Raw genomic sequence first — 21,540 nt, forward strand, 5'->3', positions numbered from 1 at the left:
TTCGGGGAGGGAGCAGAGGGGTCAATGAATGCCTGGGCAGAGGGCAAAGGTGTCAGCCGCGTCCCTGTGCCCACAGAGCTGAGGCCAGGATTCAGTTGTTGCCAATGGACGGGCACAGGCCCTTGAGTTCAGAGAGGGCTGCTTCAAGTTGCAGACTGTTGCTGTTGCATCTTATCCTCTTATCTGGTCAAAAGCAGGCAAAGATGACACCAAAATTTTAATATAAGCAAAACCACAGAAGAGCTAGTTCTCTGAAGTTCAGGCTCCAATAAGGGTTCACGTGGTCCTCGAGAGAGTCAGTATTAGGTCAACTGCCTCAAATGCCATTCTATGTTTGAGGCTAATAGTCAGCTAAGAGGATTAATCCTCCACTCATGTGGCTTGTCTCAGCATCTCGAGCAGTGGTTTTCAACACTGACTATACATTAGAATCACTTGGGGAGCGTTTAAAACTACTGATATCCAGACCACACCTTTGACCAATTAAATCAGAAGCTCTCAGGGTGGGATACAGGAATGAGTATATTTTATAAATCCCCTAGTGACTCTAATATGCAGGGAATTTTGAAAACTGCTTCAGAGTAAATTCAGCCACCTGTCTAGGTTAACATCAATCATAGTAAATCTCATTGATAGTGACAAATCACATTGGTCTTTTTCCAGCATGAAAGCATGGATTACTTTGTGTCAACATGATTGTCATTAACCAGTTCAAGTATAGTTGTTTTAAGTGAGAGTTGTACTGGTTATCAGTGTCTTGATATGGTGTGATGAGAAGGGTACTCTACTTCTGTGATCTTCCTCTTGAAAACCCATAATTCCTTCTAATAATGGGAAAATCATCACTAAATCCCAATCAAATGAAAGACCATGCAAATCTCAACATTCTTCAAATCACTCAACCGCTTTCTGCAAAGCTGCCAAGATCCAGTAAGTTGTGTCAACAGTGAAAATGTAGCTGTGACAATGCCCACAAATTGTGACTTAGTGTTTTGAATGAGATTCTACAATAGGAAAAGAGCATTCATTAAAAACAAAGAAAATCAGAATAGGATATTAACTTTTGCCAACAGTAAACATGATAATAAACAACTAGCTAGAAACATCCTGTGTACTCAATAATGTGTGGTGTCTGCCTCTTTGCGACCCATGGACCATAGCCAGCCAGGCTCCTCTGTCCATGGGATTTTCCCAGCAAGAATGCTGAGGTGGGTTACCAATGCTCTCCTCCAAGAGTTTTCCCAACCCAGGGATTGAATCCACCTCTCCTGTGTCTCCTGCATTGCAGATGGATTCTTTACCGCTGAGCCACCGGGGAAACTACATACTAAATAGTCAGTTCAGTTCAGCCGCTCAGTCATGTCCGACTCTACGACCCCATGGACTGCAGCATGCCAGGCTTCCTTGTCCATCACCAACTTCCAGAGCTTGCTCAAACTCATGTTCATCGAGTTGGTGATGCCATCCAACCATCTCATCCTCTGTCATCCCCTTCTCCTCCTGCCTTCAATCTTTCCCAGCATCAGGGTCTTTTCCAAGGAGTCAGTTCTTCGCATCAAATGGCCAAAATATTGGAGCTTCAGCTTCAGCATCAGTCCTTTCAATGAATATTCAGTATTGATTTCTTTTAGGGTTGATTGGTTTGATCTCTTCGCAATCCAACTGATTTTCAGGAGTCTTCTCCAACACCACAGTTGCTAAACAATAGAAAGATAATTAAAAGGAAGGGAAAGGAATATTTGAGTGTATTGTGTTTATAATTTCCTGACAAGGGATGAAGTGAATTTATAAGAATATCTGTCTTCCCTTTGGAAGGTAAAGAATTTTAAAATAGTTAAGTAGCACTTTCATAATCCCTAGGACTTCCCTGGTGGCTCAGAGGGTAATGAATCTGCCTGCAATGCTGGAGACCTGGGTTTGATCCCTGGGTTGGGAAGATCCCCTGGAGAAGGGAATCCACAACCCACTCCAGTATTCTTGCCTGGAGAATCCCACGGACAGAGGAGCCTGGCGGGCTACCGTCCATGAAGCCGCAAGAGTTGGACTCAACTTAGCAACTAAACCACCACAACCACTTTCTAATCCCAGCGAGTAGATAAATTTTCAATGTGAAATGCATATGTTAATTGGAAAGGGAAAAGGCTACATGAAAGAGACTGAAGAAACATGGGCATTTGTGTTCTATGTATATTTTAGAAACTTCCAGCTCTTTCACCTTCTGCTTGAAGGAAGTGGATCAAAACTCTTTCCTCCTAAGGTATTCACAGTGTGTCTATGGAATTAGAGTTCCTTTCCATGATCTGGAGGATATGAAACTTGCTAAGATAAATATGGTTTCCAATGGAGAAACAACAGTTGTCCACCAGGCAGCCCCTTGTCATTCTGTCAAGACGCACAGTTAGGTTTTGCCACTTTACCAAGCTGTGGGTTCCGTTCTTCACAGCCTGGGCTTACTGATGGCATTGATCAAAATGCTAATTTATGTTGATTTATCAAGACATGATGATTGTAGTGATAAGCCTTCATGATTGGTACTTCCAAAGTAAATGTGCTGAAATGATAAATGTGTGTTTCCTTGGCCACAGAAATGGGTTTTGCTCTGCGGTTAATGTTTCATATAACCCAACTTCATTAGGCAGAACTCAGCTAATGACATCATGAATTTGTTTCATTTTATCCAATTGCATTAATTAGGGAAATGTGCTGAATGTTAATTGTGAAGAAACACGCTTTTTCCTTGGAATAAGGAAAGAAGAAACAAGGTAATTGGATTAATTTGTCCTTTCCCCTCTTTTTTTTTTAAAACCTCCATTAACTAGGGACATGCAGAACCTTTCTCAACAGGAAAGCATGAGCAACTTTGTACTAACATGATTCTAATTAGCCAATTTAATTGTGAGAATTTAAAGTGAGAGTTCTAGCGGACAGTGCCAGACTCTGAGAGCCAGATTAAATGCTATATCTCTAGGGGATTACATATTTGATAATAACAGCAAGCGATTTCCTGAAATGGTCAAAAAAAAGAGTGAACACTGAGATCTTTCTCATGGTTCTATTCTTTATTCATGTTTGCTGTGTTCTACCGCTTCTTTGCCCCTAAAGCTGGGAATAATACTGTCTTTGGAGTTTTGCTTTTGGTAACAGTACACTGCAGGATACCTAGGACTAATGATGATCAATGTGGGTTGTTTAAAATATTGTTGTACTGCACCTATAGGAACAGAGTATACAAACAACTGAAAATCACGTCATGTGTATATGATTGTGGGCATTCTCTAGATTGGAGGCGAGTAGGTGGCTTTCTTTAGTGAGAAGACAAGGGTCTTCTGTTGTCTTTAATGCCTCAGCACTCGAGCCCCTGTTCCTGTTGGAAAACACATGTGCTACTGTCCCATGCAGCCCACCTGTGTGGCTCCGTATTCAGACCCAGTGAGTTTGAAACCCATAGCCCTTCCAGTGTGGCATGGAACAGATCACCTCCTTTAGGAGTAGGTCCCTTCCAAGACTGGAGCTGAAATCGTGTTCATGCTTCAGCTCTGCATAGCCTTGAAGAAAGTTTATTCCAAAATCAAGGCTGGTAGCTATTTCATGCACTTGAATGCTATAATCAGAGGTGAAATAAATAAATTATACAAGTGTATTCACAAAAAAACTGTTCAATAACTGTTCAAAATTGTGTTTGTATATGTGTATAGTTTATCTATGGCCTATATATGTATATATGTATGTGTGTGTGTGTAGTTTGTGTAACTGTCAAAGAAGAATGGCTCATTTAGTATCATTTTTGCTATTTTAATGGAAAGAGTTTAATAAATGTGTGATGAAACTATTTTTAAAGAAAAATGCATGCCTAATTTTCCATTTAAAATTTGAAGAATGCACTGGATGCCTGTAGATTTCTATCACTAATTAAATAAATTCACAATTTCCTCTCTTTCTAGAAGTCAGTCAGCTCATCTATAAAACAGTTCATTCCCACCCTGATAGTTTGACTCTGATTTTTGAAAAATCACTTGCTACCCTGTTGGTTATCTTGAGTTAGTTGTATGAAGAATGTTTATTAATAATATCAATTCATCAGGCGTCATGAAAAAATAAAAGAAATAAAAGATGATATAGTATTCAGTTGATGAATATTTACTGGTTATAAATCCAAGTAATACTCTTATGCCGATTTCAGAGAAAGAAGTTATGAATTCCAGAGATAGAAGGAAAGTTAGACAGGATCTAAACACTTCATCATTTATTCTCATGAGGTGGAAATGAAGAGATAGATTTGCATATAATGACACAGGTGAAGAATAATAGAGATGGAATTTAAACCTGGTGGTTTCTAGGGCTTTTTCTATTATTCCCTGAAATTTCCTGATATGCAAATATATGAATAAAGTTGAGGCAGTCTCAATTTAAATATAAATGAAGCTAAAGAACAAGTTTAAATCATTTATTTTTAATTTTATTTTAGAATATTTATATTTATAGACACTTGAGAAGAAAGAGCATTGAGTTCTCTAGAGCCCACACTCCATTTTCCTATTATCAACATCTTGTATTAGCATGGTACATTTTTTACAATTGGCAATGCAGTATGACTGAATTATTAGTAACTAAAGTCCATGCTTCACTCTTACTTATTTGCATTTTAACTGTTTTTGTGCTGAGGTTCCATGAAACCACATTGCAGTTGGTTTTCATGTCTCCTTAGGGTATTTTCTCTGACAATTTCTGACTTTCCTTGTTCTTGATGACCTTGACAGATCAGAGGCCAACTGATCAGGGATTTTGTAGCTTGTTCCCCAGCTGAGTTTGCCTGATGTTTTTTCTCATGATTACACAAGAGTTATGGGTTTTGGGGAGGAAGGCTTTATAAGGTAAAGTGCTGTTTTCATTATATCTTTTCAAAAGCGCATACTGTCCACGTGACTCATTGACTGTATTACCGGGCTGAGGCATATTTGCTGCATTTCTATACTACAAAGTCATTCTGTTTTTCTCCCCCAGTTTCCCTACCATGCACTTCAGAAGGGAGTCCGTCTGCACAGACCATGTTTAATGGATGGGAGTTATGTTCTATTATACTTCTCTGAAGATAGAACCTCTTTTTTTTTTATTATTTGAAATTTTTCTGCATGAGAGACTTGTTCTGTTCTCTCCTCTTTATTTAATTATTCAATCATCTATTTGCGTCAGTGTGGACTCATGGATTTTTTTTTTTTATATTTTGAGGTATCATCCAGTACTACCTTCTCTAATTAGTTTTTAACTCAATTAGTTATTTTTTTTGCCAAATGCATGCTATATTTGGCCATTAGGATCTTTCAGTTGACTCCTGTATCACTTTGACATGGTCCCATCAGTTTAGACTTTGGGGGGAGTACTTTCTTACTTTCTACACTGTAAATTGCTCCAGGCTCCAGACCTAGAATCAGCCATTCCTCCAAGGAACGGTGATTCTTTTTATAGGTCATGACATTATAAACCAATATCAGAGCACTGGAGGACCTTGTTGCTGGAGGTTATTTTTGCTTCTGGGGTTCCCCAGTGGCTCCACGGTAAAGAATCTGCCTTCCAATGGAGCTGCAGGAGATGTGAGTTCAGTCCCTGAGTTGGAAAGATCCCCTGGAGTAGGGCATGGCAACTCTCTCCAGTATTCTTGCCTGGAAAATTCCACGGACAGAGAAGCCTGGGATGCCACAAGTCCATGAGGCCACTCAGTCAGATGCGACTGAAGTGACTTAGCATGCACACACTGATTGTTGCTTCTATGAGTCTATGTGTCTGTTCTTTCACCAGAACCATGCTGTCTTGCATAAAGCTGTCTTGAATAATGTAGCTTTGTAGTGAGTCTTTGAGCCGTTTTTCTTCAGTAATAGGCTATTATAGGGCTTTTACCTTTCCATCTAAACGTTGGAATAAGTTTGCCAGTATCTGCAGAACAGCTTACTGTGGTTTTAAATGAGAGTGCTTTGAGTCCATTGATCTAGAGGGGGAATAATTGACATCTTGATGATACTGAATCTTCCAGTACGTGAACATGGAATCTCTCTCCATTTGTTTAGATTTTCTTTGATTCTCTCATGTGGTATTTGTTGTTTTCTGCAGATAGCTCCTATATGTGCTTCATTATTTTTGTACTTAAGTATTTTGTTTTCTTTGGTGTGATTGTAAATAGAATGATTTATAATTATTTTTTAAATTTCAAATTCCAAGAGTTAATTTCTGGTCTGTAGGAATGCAATTGACTTCTGTATGTTTACTTTGTATCCTATCACCTTGCTATTCTTGCTTATCAGCTCCAGGAGTTATTTTCTCAGTTGTTCAGTGTGTTTTATATATGCAGTCATGTCATCTGCAAATAAAAATTTCATTTACTCCTTCCCGATATGTGTACATTTATGTCCTTCTCCACAGTGCTTGGTAGGTCTTCCAGTTGATGTCAAGTCAGAGAGGAAGAGGGGACATCCTTGTTGGGCTCCAGACCATGATGCTATCCAGTTTCCCTTTCTCTGTTATGAAGCTGGCTGTAGGTGTATAATGGGTGGTCTTTCAGGCTGAAGAAGTTTCCCTATATTCCTAATCTGTTGAGAGCTCTTATCATGAAGGACTGCTGAATTTTGTGAAATATGTTTTCTGAATGGATATGATCATATTTTTTTCTTCTGTAGCCTCTTGATGTGGTATAAAACAGTGAGAGATTTTTGACTGATGAACCAGCAAAAGATACCTGGTCATAGTGTTATGATTATTTTTATATATTGTTGAAATTTTTTTGCTAATATTTTATTATGTGTTTTGTGACTATGTTCATGAGAGATTTTGTCAGTACTTTCCCTGGCTTTTAAAGTTTGTTTAATATTAGTGAAAATTGGTGAGACAGAAAGTCTTGAGGGAACTGGAATGGGAGAAATGCCCTTCTCCCAGCTGGTATTAAGCTCTTGTAAAGTTATTTCACCTACTGAGTAGGTTTTACTTTTGAAGAATGCTCTGGGTGAATCTCATAAGGATCACTCTTCTCCCCGCCTTGCCTGAACCAGGAAGGTATATTTTTCTGATCTTCACAGAGAGGATGTGGTGTGTTCCCTGAAGGTAATTCCCTCAAAAAGTGTGAATTTTAAGAATGTAGCTCCTAGAAGTTTGTCTCCCCTGCCAGTACAAACTCAGCCAGGAGAAATGCTTCAAAATTACAATATGGTGCTTCTTACCAGTTTATGGTGCAAGAAGCACCTGCTTCAGTTAAATACATACCTTCTGCCACCCTCTGCATTCACTAGCCCTAGATTTGGAGGTGGACATTCAGTTTAATCATGCACCCAAAAGCAGTCCCTATTCACAGTTTGTATGCATTTTTCTTGTTGGGAGAATGAGAATAATGACTTTCAACTTCTTAACATAGCAGACCTGAAACCAGACCTCTGAGTTTATTTCTAAAAGACTGTTTTTATCATTTTTTTTTTTTACTTCTCTCTGTTAACACTTTTTTATTTTGTTTTACGAGCATATGCATGTAGATGCATTTCTTCGAAGATGCTTCCTAAAGATTCTAGGTTAGAGTCTAAAGGAAAGATAATAAATGTGATCAGAGGAAATTTACAAAATTAGTACTACATTTACATGCCATTTTACTATTTACAAGTCACTCCCATGGATATTGACACAGTTTTACCCTCAGGGCTGTGCATGCTAAGTCGCTTCAGTTGTGTCCAACGCTTTGTGACCCCATGGACTGTAGCCTGCCTGGCTCCTCTGTCCACAGGATTCTTCAGGCAAAAATACTGGCCTGGTTGCCATGCCCTCCTCCAGGGGATCTTCCTGACCCAGGGACTGAACCCATGTCTCTTGCATCTTCCTGCATTGGTGGGTAGATTCTTTACCACTGGCGCCACCTGGAAAGCCCTCTCATGAAAAAGCCCCAGGCAGACTGTCTCTGTGCAGCTACCTGGGGACATGAGGTGCCCCGGCAGAAAGCCCCTGCCATATGGTTAACTGCACCTCCATCTGGAGCACCGCGGATGCAGCCAGCAGGTCACTGCACCTCAAGTTGTGTCCTAACTTCCCCACCTTATTTCTCTCTCCCTAGTCAACACTGCCCTGGGACAGTGTCTCCAGGATACAGTCCAGCAGTTATTCCCTACTGCCTTGGTTTTCCTTGGGAACTGGATTGAAACAAGCAACAGTGAGTGTGATGGTGGTCGATTTTCTGAATCTTTGCAAAAAACCAAGTGATAACAGGGAGGAGGCTCCTTTAATATGTTTACTTGTACCCCTTAAAATAATTTATGTTTATTCAAAACTTGAACAACCATTTTCCTGTATTCTTAAAATTTTTCAATTCTGGTTCACTTTCTCCACTGATAACCCCAACATAATCTATTGAAATTTTAATATTTATAAAATATGCTTTCTAAAAGCCAGATCTATTTCATCAAATTTGTATATATAGTGACCCTAAAAATCATTCCCACCTGACTAAATCCTGTAGACAGTTGTTAACCCTCATCTTCATTGACCTAATAGAGTTCGACCCTTTTTTTTCTTTTTCTTGAAACAGGTTTCTGTTTAATTTTTGTCTGGGACTCAGTATTTCTTCTGTATCCATCTTCCTGGGTCTCCTTTGCTGTTTCTCCTTATTTCAGGCAAGAACACTGGAGTGGGTTGCCATTTCCTTCTTCAAGGAATCTTCCAGACTCAGGGATTGGAACTATGTCTCCTGCATTGCAGGAGATTTTTTTTTTTTTTTTAAACCAGAGACACCAGGGAAGCCCAATTCTAAAATGACACTGACCACAAAAAAATTTCTTCAGTGATAAAAAAGTTTATACTCTGTGCTCCCTTGGATTTTAGCTACTAGCCACATATAATCAACTGCAAAGATTTTGCCAAATGACTGACGAATTGAGTTACCAATTTTCTCCAATTTTGTGTGATGTATTATGGAAGCACCTGCATGGTGGTTGGCACATCAAGCAGTTCCAGGGCTCCAGGGTGGTCCCTGACATCTCCTCTCCTCTCTTCACTCCTAGGCCTCCCTTTAAGGATCTGAAACATCATCTGAGCACTTTCTATCACCACCATCTTTCTGGACGTCAGCCATAATTTTCCAGATTTGTATAAGTGATATCTCTACTTTGAAGTCCAATAAAAAAATCTCAAACTTGTCACCATCAGAATTATGTCACTTACCCCTGGCCCTGACTTACCCCTCTCGCATCCATTCTCATGGATCAACTGGTAATTCAGGGGAAAGGCATTGGGGTCATCTTGGACTTCTGTTTCTCTCATACCAGCTTGAAATGTGTTGGGGAATCCAGTGGGCTTATTTCCCTTCTTATGTTCTTTCTACATATCTTGCTGCAACCCTGGTCTCAGCCACAGTCAGCTCTTGCCTTCCACCCCCCATTTTCCCAACAGGACCCTTTCCTCCATTCTTAGTCCCATCAGACTGTGCCCCAAAGAGCCACCAGAATGTTGTTACCATAACACGTCTGATAATGTCACTCCTACACTGAAGTGCCCTTGATGACTTCTTCCCTAATCAGCATAAAGGGACATTCTTGGCAGTGGCCTGAGGCCCTGCACCACATCTCTGAAGGCTCTTCTCCAGCCATGCCAGGCACCCTGCTGTCTCGGATGTATCCCTGAATCCCCACGGCAGGGTCTTCCCTGCTTGCTTCTCTGCCTGGAATCCTCCCACCAAGGTAGCTGCCAAGGTTGTTCCACTCTGTCTGTCTTTGCTCAGACCTCACAGTTTCAGTGGGACCTTCCCTGACCCTTCTGATTTTAAATTGCAGCCTCTCTGCTTTGTTTTTATCTAACTCAGCAGTACTTTTTATGCAGGTTTTTGCTTGTAGTCTACCTTTCCCATTAGAAAGTTAGCACCATGAGAACTGAATCTTGGTCTCTCTTATTTATTTGTGTATCTCTTGCACATTGTTGATTGAATCAGTGAACTTATTTTTACCCTGAAGGGAGATGGGTGCTACTTAAATACATTGAATTAAACAAATGATCATTTTCCAAGCTATTTATCAACTTTGCCCATGCTCAGGTGCTCAGTACACTTTGGTGGCTTCATGTCATGGGCTGGTCTAGCAAACAAAAAGATATTCTGGTAATAAGAGGATTTCCAATAAATAAATAAATAAAAGTTTACCTTCATCTCATTGACCAAAGAGGCAGGTGGATTGGGGAAGCAGAAAGTCCACTGGCACCAGGACCCAGGTCTCATCCTCACCACTGTGCTTTACAAGGGATAAGTTATTGAACATCCTCCAGCTCACTTTCATCACCTACAAAGTGCAGATGATCATTTTTAGCCAGCATAACTAAATCAAAGTGTTGCTAAGATCACATGAAAGAATTTAATAAAGCAACATTCTGTTAACATGCCCCATGTAATAAAAATGTGAATGTGTAGTCAAGAGCTCTAATTAGAAAATAACTATAATTGTGAGATGCATCTTTCAAGTGGAATGAAATGATGAGATGAAGAGAAGACTTGCAGTTTAATTCCTAACTATCCTCTCCCTTCACTATACCTCTCCTCACATCCTTGTTTTACTCATGCCTGCATGTGTGCATGCTTAGTTGCTTCAGTCATGTCCAACTCTTTGCGACCCTATGAGCTGTAGCCCTCCAGGCTCTTCTGTCCATGGAATTCTCCAGGCAAGAATACTGGAGTGGGCTTCTGTGTCCTCCTCCAGGGGATCTTCCTGACCCAGGGACTGAACTCACATCTCTTATATCCCTGCATTGGCAGTGAGTTCTTTATCCCTAGTCCCCACCAGGAAGCCCCTTTGTTCATGCCTACAGAAACTCAAATCCAAAAGAGCTGTGACTTTCACCTACCCAGCAGTTCTTTGAATGTTTACCAATTTTATTATTCCCTTGGAAAGTAAATGCATTTAATTTTAATTATATCTAGATTTCAAGAATCTATGTTGGGAAGAGTTTCAGAAGAAAACAATGTTTGGAAAAATCATATAAAAATGAAAATTGTTATTGAGGAGAATGACAATAAGGACTGAGATCAGGCATGCCTTTGAAGGGTTTTGTGTTACAAGTTATGATTTCAGTTGAAGTCCTTTGGTTTTGCTGGCAGTTCTTAGTTCTTATTGCTTTTGCTTGTTCATGGAGAAGGAAATGGCAACCCACTCCAGTATTCTTACCTAGAGAATCCCGTGGACAGAGGAGCCTGGTGGGCTGCTGTCCATAGGGTCGCACAGAGTCAGACACGACTGAAGCAACTTAGCATGCATGCATGCATTGGAGAAGGAAATGGCAACCCACTCCAGTATTCTTGCCTGGAGAATCCCAGGGATGGGGGAGCCTGGTGGGCTGCCGTCTATGGGGTCGCACAGAGTTGGACACGACTGAAGCGACTTAGTAGCAGCAGCAGCAGCAATGCGATCATGAAATCTAAGAGATGCCACAGTTATGTGGTAGGAGAACCTGAGGTTAGAACTGTAGTATCCATGTCTGAACTGTAGTTCTGCTACTTATCAACCATCTCAGGATTCCAGTTCTTCACCTTAAAAAAATATTAGGTCAGAGTCTGTTACACAGAGATGTAATGAGGATCAAATTATTCAGGTGATGTTGTATCCATCCACTCAGAGCCATTTGCTTTGAGTGCAGCATTGGATGGGACACATAAACTCTCATTCTGAATTCCTCTCTAAAGAAGTTTGTCATGGGAGCTCGGTAAGCTGATGGATAGCAAGTGGTCAAAATAGTGCCTACTCGTACCTAGTGAGTGTGGATAGTGTGACTATTAGCTACATTATGAGCAGCACTTTAAGATCAGTATAGATGTCGTTCATGTTGATTTTAAACTAATCTGCTCAGAATCTTTAGAACTTCATGTAAACTATCATGTACTTTGGCGTTTTAATAAGGCTCTCAGTCACAAAGATTTTGTTTTCATACTGACATTTTCTAGCTTACTATGTGTTTGACATTCTGCTGCTACTGCTGCTAAGTCACTTCCGTCGTGTCCGACTCTGTGTGACCCCATAGACGGCAGCCCACCAGGCTCCCCCATCCCTGGAATTCTCCAGGCAAGAACACTGGAGTGGGTTGCCATTTCCTTCTCCAACGCATGAAAGTGAAAAGTGAAAGTGAAGTCGCTCAGTCCTGTCTGACTCTTAGCAACCCCATGGATTGCAGCCCACCACGCTCCTTCATCCATGGGATTTTCCAGGCAAGACTACTGGAGTGGGGTGCCATTGCCTTCTCCATGTGTTTGACACAGTCCTGTTTAAAACAGTTTTCCACTAGCATTAAATGAATCATACTAGCGGCAGAATTTTCTGCTTCTGGAAGAGTCAATTTTACATTCCAAGCAGTGAGAATTATCAACAGTGGATATAATGAGTGTCCCTCCTGTATTCACTTTCTTGAGTGCAAAGCAAATGGAAAGCCCCATTGGTTAGCCACAGTTGACACACCTTTTGCGCTGTCACAGGAACAAAATGCAGGGAAGTGAAGACTTTAATGTGTCAACATTTGCATTTTCCAGTAAGCCCAGCAGGTGGCCATCACTGACAGCTTCGGCGTGTTCATGGCTGTGCGTACTTTCTGGAAGCAGACATCTGACGGGCGGCACAGCAAGCCACCTGACCCCTGGCTAATCTGGCTGTTGCTGCCTGGCTCAGGTCTTCATAATGCTGTCACCCATCGGCTGCAAGGAAAGGGTTAATTTTAAAATACAAAGACATCCTGCAGTGGCAACTAACCCTTCAACTTATTGGAAATGTGATTTTTTAAAATGCTCTGAGGCAGAGTCCACTGAAGCTTTTTATTTTTCTTATACTTCTCAGAGGCATCAACATCCATTCTTGACTGTAATTAAAGACACAGAGCTAGTTCTGGAGATAATATTGAATAATTTCCAACTTCTCCTTCTACTTCTCTCCCTTTACTGACTCCCAAGGACAGCCTTTTTCTTATCAAGACTTTTCTGGGAACTTTTTCGGACCAAAGTGGAAGGCACATTTTCTCCTGGAAATGTGACAGAGAGTTGAGTTGCCTGAGCACACATATTCTCACACATGTCTCTGCCAGTTGCAGGCTTTTAGCCACTTAGGAGAATTATCATTGATCTGAATGTTTCCTGTAAATAAGTAAACCATCCTCACCTTCCCCGTGTTTCAGACAGTAAAGAATCTACCTGCAACACAAGGTATTCAGGTTTGATCCCTGGGTTGGGAAGATCTCCTAGAGAAGGGAATAGCTGTCTCTTCCAGTATTCTTGCCTGGAGAATCCCATGGACAGGGGAGCCTGGTGGGCTACAGTCCATAGGGTCGTAAAGAGTCAGACATGACTGAGCAACTAACCCTTTCATCTTCTTAATTCCTGTAAGGATTAATTAAAATAGACAATGTGAAACTGCTATACAAACACTGGCTATATCATCGGCATTCACTTGCAATGGGTAATAACCCCAAATATTTCCTCTAATTAAAAGGAGTTTCATTTAAGTGACATCAAACATTGAGCCCAAAGGGATGAGGCACTACAATTGGAGGTGGAGAGTGTAAATATCAGACAATAGAGACTCGCAGTTTCCTCTGGCACCTGTTATATCCTGCAGATCTAGGCAAAAAGAAATAAGCTTCTCTAGGCTCATCTGAAATGAGAAGTGAAGGGAGTCTTAGAGACTCAGCTCAGGACACAGAAGAAACCATTCTGGCCACTCAGGCTTTCACCGTCTTGTCAAGTCATCCTGCCCTGGACTCTTTGTACTTGGCATTTCCTGTCTCATCAGTGCGTCCTCATTTAAGTGGAATCCCAGGTCTGCACGTTCTGGAGTAAAGAAAGACAGCCAGCACGTCTCATGCTTGTTGCTCCACCCTTTATCACTCTTGCAGGACATTTATGTTCAGTCTGAAAGGTGTGAAACACCCTGATGGAGCACACACAGGGTTAATTTGAGTGATTTTTCAGGTTTTTTTTTTCTATTGCAGTTGTTAGCCCTTTGTGACATAAATGAATCCCTATTATGCTATGATGTTTGCCTTTGAGCCAGAATTTCAGTACAGTGGAAGAAATTATAGACTCCTACTGGGGCCATTCAAGCATTTCTATGCAATTGGTAGGGACATGCACATTTGTGTCCACAGCTTCGGGAAAGTTGCATAACAACCAGAGAAAGGTCTGCCCCCCAAGCCCCAGGGCACTTGTGCACAGAGGCTAAGTTCTGGACCCTGGGCTGATCCCCAACCTCACCCTCCTCCCACCCCACCTGAGGAGGGAGAATCCTGCTTCTCCAGAAATGTGAATCTCCTAGAAAAGAACAGCCTTGCAATTTCCCAAAGTTACATTGTTTTCCAGATTTCCACTGTACATTTCAGCGAAAGCATGTACACCACCTCCTGTGTGAGGTGTGAGTCAAGTGTCACTCAGGACAGTGCTAACCCTGCTGTTTTCCTAATGTTAGAGGTGATCCCTGGGCTTGGACTCAATGCTAGGGATTAAAAATAGGAATCATGGCTCAATTATAAAATATCACCTTTTGGAAGCCTCCATGTAGCCTGTTTATAGTTTAGAGTGAATTCTCCATCTGAGGACCACATATCTTTGACAAGCCTGCCTTTCCCAACCACTTGTATCCAGTGGACAACATACCCAGCAGGTACAGGTGATGTCTGCAAAGGCTACTGTCTGTTAGAACACCCAGTAGCAGCAGGAAGGAAATTCACTTCACTTAGGAAATAGTCTCCCTTCTCTGAGTTCTAAGAGAGTTGTAGGAGGTCCTGGGCAGTAGTTCTCCTTTGTCCCATTGTGAACTGGAAATGTGTGATGCTCTCAGGCTTCATTCAATTTTCTTCTGTGATTATGCTTGATTCTTGGACTCAAAAGGGAAAATAATGAAAAGTGGGCTTGTACAATTCATATTTAATCTGTATTTTAAAAAGTAGAGACACAAGTGGGACTTGTATAATTCATATTTAATCTGTACTTTAAAAAGTAGAGACACTTTAATTAACTGGAAAGAATAACTTCTTACTCTTATTCCATCTTTGTCTCCCTCTTTCCCTCTCTCTACCTTTCCCTCCCTTCCCTCTTCTCATCTCTTCTTTCCTTTCCTCTCTTTTTTTATCCTCTCTTTCTCTAAATTCTCTCCTAAATAGTTCAATCAGAAACCATTAGGTAGGACAGAGCAAGGCCACCTGAAAGGAAAGTTTCATTGAGACCTTTGGGGCTGATGGGGAAGAGTCTGCAACTTCAAGAAGGAAAATAAGTAGATAATTATGTAGCTCAAACAAAAAGAAGTGGCTGAATCCTCTGAACATAAAAAGAGCCTTAATATTAAGGAAAATGTAGAGACTAAATTCATACAAATAATGAGTGTCATGGAGGGCATACTCACATTGTTGTTCGTGTGTACTAAGTCACTTCTGTGTTCGGCTCTTTGTGACGCTATAGACTGTAGCCTACCAGGCTCCTCTGTCCATGGGATTCTCCACGCAAGCATACTGGAGTGGGTTGCCATGCCATCCTCCAGGGGATCTTCCCGACCCAGGGATTGAACCCTAGTCTCCTGAGTCTCTGCATTGCAGGTGAATTCTTTACCAGGGAAGCCCACTCATGTTGTTATGGAGGTGTATATAAAGCAGCTTAGCCCAGGCTGGGAGAGGCTGGAAGGCTTCTCTGCAGAAGTGGGTTTTAGGCTAATCAGACAGTGGTTGAATAACATAAGAAATAAAAGCGCAAGGGCTCTGAGGCTGGAGCACAGTCAAGAGCACACTTAACATATCGAGGGAAGTATAGTGTAGCCAGATAGAGTGATGGAGAGGGCAGCCTGGAATGAGGCTGGAGGGGGTCCATGACTCAACCTTGCCAATTAAGAACTTGCACATTACCAGAATTGGACTGCGTTTTAAGATAACATGGGGAAGCCTGCTACTCTTCTGCAATCTTTAGTTTAACTGCATTGCTTCTAGATTTCATAGAGTGGAAACTTCCTTCATCTTTTGCTACACTTTTGTCTTGACTGTCATACCCTCATCATCACCCCCTCCCCTGTAAGAAATTTCATGAGTGTCCCTTGAGTTCCTCCTCCCCACAGAGACTGGAAATATTTCAACTTGTGAATTTTCACAGCTGTACTTTCCATCTATATGCCTCTGTGTTAAAAGGCATCACCCAAATCCAGTATGATCTGTTTCCCTTACACCAGCCTACTTCTGTTTCATAATACATAGCATCTTCCAGCACAGTGCATTGTTTACTATGTCTTCTTTTTATTTTAGCAAATCAAATAAACTCCATAAAGGTAGATAATTGTGTCCTTCTCCATTACTGTATAATTCCAGAAGCTTCAACTATGCCTGTGTACAGTGGTTGTTGTTGGGTCACTAAGTCATGTCTGATTCTTTGTGACCCCATGGAATTCAGCATGCCAGGTTTCTCTGTCCTTCTCTATCTCCTGGAGTTTGCTCAAATTCATGTCCATTGAGTTGATGATTCCATCCAACCATCTCATCCTCTGTCATCCCCTTCTCCTCCCACCATCAATCATTCTCAGAATCAGCGTCTTTTCCAATGAATCAGTTCTTCCCATCAGGTGGCCAAAGTATTGTAGCTTCAACTTCAGCATCAGTCCTTCCAATGAATATTTAGGGTTGATTTCCTTTAGGATGGACTGGTTGGATCTCCTTGCAGTCCAAGGGACTCTCAAGAGTCTTCTCCAACACTACAATTTGAAAGCATCAATTTTTCAGTGCTCAGCGTTCTTTATGGCCCAACTCTGTACATGACTACTGGTAAAACTCTAGCTTTGACTAGACAGACCTTTGTGGGCAAAGTGAGGACTCTGTTTCTAATATGCTGTCTAGGTTTGACATACAGTAGGTAGGTATGTAATAAATACATTTGAATGAGTAGATGGATACCAAAGGACTTATAAACAGTTCCATGTCAGCCTTTTCTTCTGATCTCTCATCCTACATACCCAACTGCCTACTGGCTATTACTATTCTAGTGATGAAACACTGCATGTCTATGTTCCAAGCCTATACAACCTACTTCTTTTCCTCTGTGCTTTATCTTAGTACACACCACTGCCTTCTGCCCTGATGTTCAGTGCAGAAGTCTGGTAGAAAATCTTGACCCAATCCTCTCTCTGGCTGCATCTCATCATGTCCTGGTCACTGTCTCTCACATACATCTCTCAAATCTACACCCTCATGGTCATTCCCATCACTACTGTAGTGGAAGATGCCATCACTTGTCTACTGACCAACTGCAATAACCAGCTAAATCATCATGGTCATGCTGATGTAAAGCCCTATCATCAAAGCAATCTACACCCTATCCAAAGTGTTTTTTCTTTGAAAACACAAATCTGGAAAGTCCACTCCAGTGTCTGTGCCCATCTCTGTGTCTAGTAAGGCCTGCAGTAGAGACAGCAAGGTTGCTTGGGATGGTGGGGGCAGATTGTAGGTTATACTGAGTACAGGCAGGGTACTGGAAGTAAAAAATGGTCAGTGAGCATAGGCAACATTTCTAGAACTTATGCTCAGAAAGGGAGTATTGTAATTAGATGGTAGACACACAGGGAGATGGGTTTGAGGCAGATAGGGCTTCAGGAATTTTGGAGGGTGTTTTGTGCACTGACAGTGTTCAGGATGCTGCTGCAGACCCAAGTAGGGTGAGGACTTAGAGCATTCATCAGCATCGTGGGGTTCACATTGTTTCTCAGAAACTCTTGCAGCCAATGGGATCAGAGGACTATGGGAGTGGCTTGAAGAGTAGGTGATTAGGAATATAAAGCAAAATAAAACTTAAAAGAAATTTGGAAGTAAAAAGAAGGTGATATATATTGTGGTACCTGGAAGGGGACTTTGACCCAAAAGAACTTTTGTGTGTATGGATGTGTGTTTGAAAAAGACATGGATCATGGGTTTATGATGACCTGTAAGCATACATGTAACTATAAGGCATAATTGTTCATGTAAGATTTTTTTTTCCCAAAAAAGCAGAAGCAAATATAACTAATAGTGAATAGAGAGCTCTAAGTAACAGATAAAACCTGCTTTTGGTGTCAGGAGAAAAAAAAAGAATGAACGCTGACAAAGTTGAACAGATAGAAGATTGATAGATATGTAGACGAGTGGACATTATTGATTAGTTGAGAGAAAAAGTTGGTTTTCATTTTTTGACTGTAGTAGTGGATAAGATCATCAATGATAAATGAGCAGAGAAATATTAGATCTTTTTTACCAGAGAAATACATAGTTGGTAAGAGTTGTGGAAAATAGAAGAAGAAATTGATCAGAAAACACAGCTAACATGACACACAGTCAGATGTCTGTTGGAGGCTCACCATATGCACTTACAGTTACTATTTTACTGGTGTTATTTTAGGCAAGATGCTCACCTTCTCTGACCTTCAGCATCTTCTTCTGGAAAATGAGAGCATTTGATTATATGATCTCTGTGATCCTTTTCATTTCTAAAATTAACTTCAGGATTTGCATTTAAACGAGGGAGACCTGGCACCTCAAAGCAATTCACCTCAATTCATCAAATCCAAGACATTTTTATTTCACTACAGCTTTGAAGAAGCTCTTCATTGGACGTGCACACATTGGACAGAGGTCACAGGAATCACACTTGCAAGAAGGTCCTCCAGCTGATACCTGCCAACAGTCGGGGTGTGTGTAGTGGACAGAACCTCAAAGAGGATACATGCCGTCCTTGTGAGATGTGAGGACCGTTGGCAGCCTGTGCTGCTGTAGACTATTGGTATTGTCACATACCAGGAGTACTTGAAGCTGAAATATGAAAATTTGCTGCATGCACAGGTACAGACAAGATCAACTCTAGGCAGTAAATGGGGTTAAAGGCTGTACCCATCTAAGTAAGATGTATATGACTTTTACAGGTTTTATTCTTATTATTCATACTCTCTTTTTAGCCTATGGCTGACCATTTTTCCTTGCTGCCTTCTCTTCCTTCCTTTCATTGTTTTACACTTATTTAATCATCATAAGTATGGGGCTTCCCTTATGGCTGATGGCTCACCGATAATCTGTCTGTAATGCAAGGGACTGGGATTTAATGCCTGGGTCAGGAAAATACCCTGGAGGAGGAAATGGCAACTTGTTCCAGTGTTCTTGCCTGGAAAATTCCATGTAAAGAGGAATCTGGCAGGCTACAGTCCATGGGGTCACAAAAGTCGCATGCAGCTTAGCAACTAAACAATAACAACAACAACATTGAATTAATTAATCATATTCAATTTAGAGCTTTAATGGGAAGATATGATTGCTCTTTCTCCTCTCTTCAGGGGTTAACTAGCAAACGTAAAGAATGAACCCTGATGCTGGGAAAGATTGAGAGCAGGAGGAGAAGGGGACGACAGAAGATGAGATGGTTGGATGGTGTCACCGACTCAATGGACATGAGCTTGCGTAAACTCGCGGACCTGGTGATGGACAGGGAGGCCTGGCGTGCTGCAGTCCATGGTGTCGCAGGGAGTCGGACACCACTGAGCGACTGAACTGAACTGAACAACAAATCTAGGAGCCATTGAAGGCTAACACTGTATAATGCCTGCAATTTCTGCCCCTTGGGACATTATTTAATCAGATACTTCACAAAACAATGGAGAGGCATTGAATCTAATGGCATGTTCTCTGGCAACGGGGCAGTATTTATTGTTTCACAGTAAATATAAATGGTAATCTCCTTGGAAAAATCGAAGCCTGTTTTTATAAGATAATGACTCTAGGACGTTTTGCTCACCAGGCATGAGCTAGAAGATCCTTGGCTTTTCCAGCCTGAGAGCCTGCAGTCCGTTTCTTCTTTAGCACTCTGGACGGGGCGTGTGTGGGCGTCTCACCCCACCTGCCTGAAGCCGGGCCCAGACAGGGACGTTATATGAGGGGCTGGGGGAAACCACGGAGCCGCCTCTCGCCCATCTGCTAGTAGATGTAGTCTTTCCTGGACTCCCGGGGCAATACTTCACTGACTGTGTTTCCAAGACCTAACTCTCAGAACAAGTTTTGCAGCCTTGCAGCAGCTTCAGAGCAAGATGTGCCGCACTGTGTGGGAGTTCAGCCCGGGCCATTGAGAGGCGCGGCCCCGCTGATCAGAGCTCGCGGCCAGAACACCCGGCCGCCGTCACAGTAGACGCGCTGTCAGCGCGCTGCGATTCTCTGGATTCCGTAGCACCTGGGCATATTTTATCAAGCTGTCCTCTTGACCCTCCCACAAGGTAGTGTGATTGTCAGACTGGGAGGAAAGTGTTCTGTTAGAGGCTGTAAAACTGTATGAAGAAGCAGTTGCGGACGGTTCGAGTGTATAAATTATGTATGCCAGTAATTAAATGAAAAAAGCACAGAAAGAAACGATTTAGCTCAGTCTTTTCAAGGATGGAGAATATTAGCTGAATATTTTGGAGAACCTTTCCAGCATTTTGGACTTTTGTGAATTGAATACTTATTTTTCTTTGAAGTTTGGTTGACAGATTTTCCTTCTCTATACAGAAAACAATACATAAAAGTAAAATGAATCACACTGAGGCATAATTTATCAGCTTTTAAATATTATGATGGATTACAAGGCAACCCAAGATGAATAGGACAGCAGAGTATGCTGTGAGTTGTTGGTTTTCCAGTATTTATGAGACTGTTTTAAAGGACTTTATCAGTACTCCTGAAGTACTTGGTCTTTCAAGAACTTTCTATGATCAAAACTCAGTTATACTTGCATATATTAAAATAAATATAAATGTTGGTGCCAAAATATACCATAGATTTTAGAACTGGGAAAATTAGACTATAATCAAAATGCTATTATTAACCAGCTGAGTGACCTTGAACAAAATATTTCACATCTATGGAACCTAAATGAACAGATCTTTAAAATGAGAGTGGACCATTCACCTAAAATTTCCACCATTTTTCTCTATGCCTGTTCTATTATTGTATAGCTCACTGATAAAGAGACACTTTTTTTTTTAACCTGAATTACATTTCAGAGCATTTGAATGAGTTTGAGGTACATATATATATTATATATATATATGTGTGTGTGTGTGTGTGTATGTCTGTGTGTGTGTGTGTGTATATATAAAATGAGCAAAACTTACAGCTTTATTAGAGTACACTTTTAAATTTCTATATATGGCTCATGGTGTATCTGTATGCTTCATTGTCATAACACATGCCCTCATATGAGATTTAAAACTGTATTTACTAAGGAGTCATGTGATATTGACAAAACCTAGCATTTCTTGTGGAGAAGGCAATGGCACCCCACTCCAGTACTCTTGCCTGGAAAATCCCATGGACAGAGGAGCCTGGTGGGCTATAGTCCATGGGGCCACTAAGAGCCGGACACAACTGAGCAACTTAGCAGCAGCAGTAGCAGTGGCATTTCTTGAGTTCTTATAATATGCTTATAATTTCACATGTATGATCTCAATTTAATTTTAAAATAATTGTATATTGTGTACTTATTATTATACCACCAAGAGTACTGAGACTTAGAAAGAATGCATATTTGAAAATATTAAAACATTATGAAGT

The 21,540-nt window shown here is 41.1% G+C and overlaps 1 long non-coding RNA gene across 1 annotated transcript in view; it reads right to left on the reverse strand.

Moving 5' to 3' along the window:
* LOC139032548 (uncharacterized) overlaps nt 1–20,104 on the reverse strand; it is an 88,304-nt gene extending 68,200 nt beyond the window's left edge. Inside the window, exons 1-2 of the long non-coding RNA XR_011485076.1 lie at nt 19,754–20,104; nt 10,151–10,286 (exon numbers count right to left, since the gene is read on the reverse strand). This is a non-coding gene — a long non-coding RNA (uncharacterized lncRNA). The remainder of the gene's footprint in view (nt 1–10,150; nt 10,287–19,753) is intronic.
* Between the last annotated feature and the right edge of the window lie 1,436 nt (nt 20,105–21,540).

Source organism: Odocoileus virginianus, chromosome 32 (genome assembly GCF_023699985.2).
Source record: "Odocoileus virginianus isolate 20LAN1187 ecotype Illinois chromosome 32, Ovbor_1.2, whole genome shotgun sequence".
Lineage (NCBI taxonomy): Eukaryota > Metazoa > Chordata > Mammalia > Artiodactyla > Cervidae > Odocoileus > Odocoileus virginianus.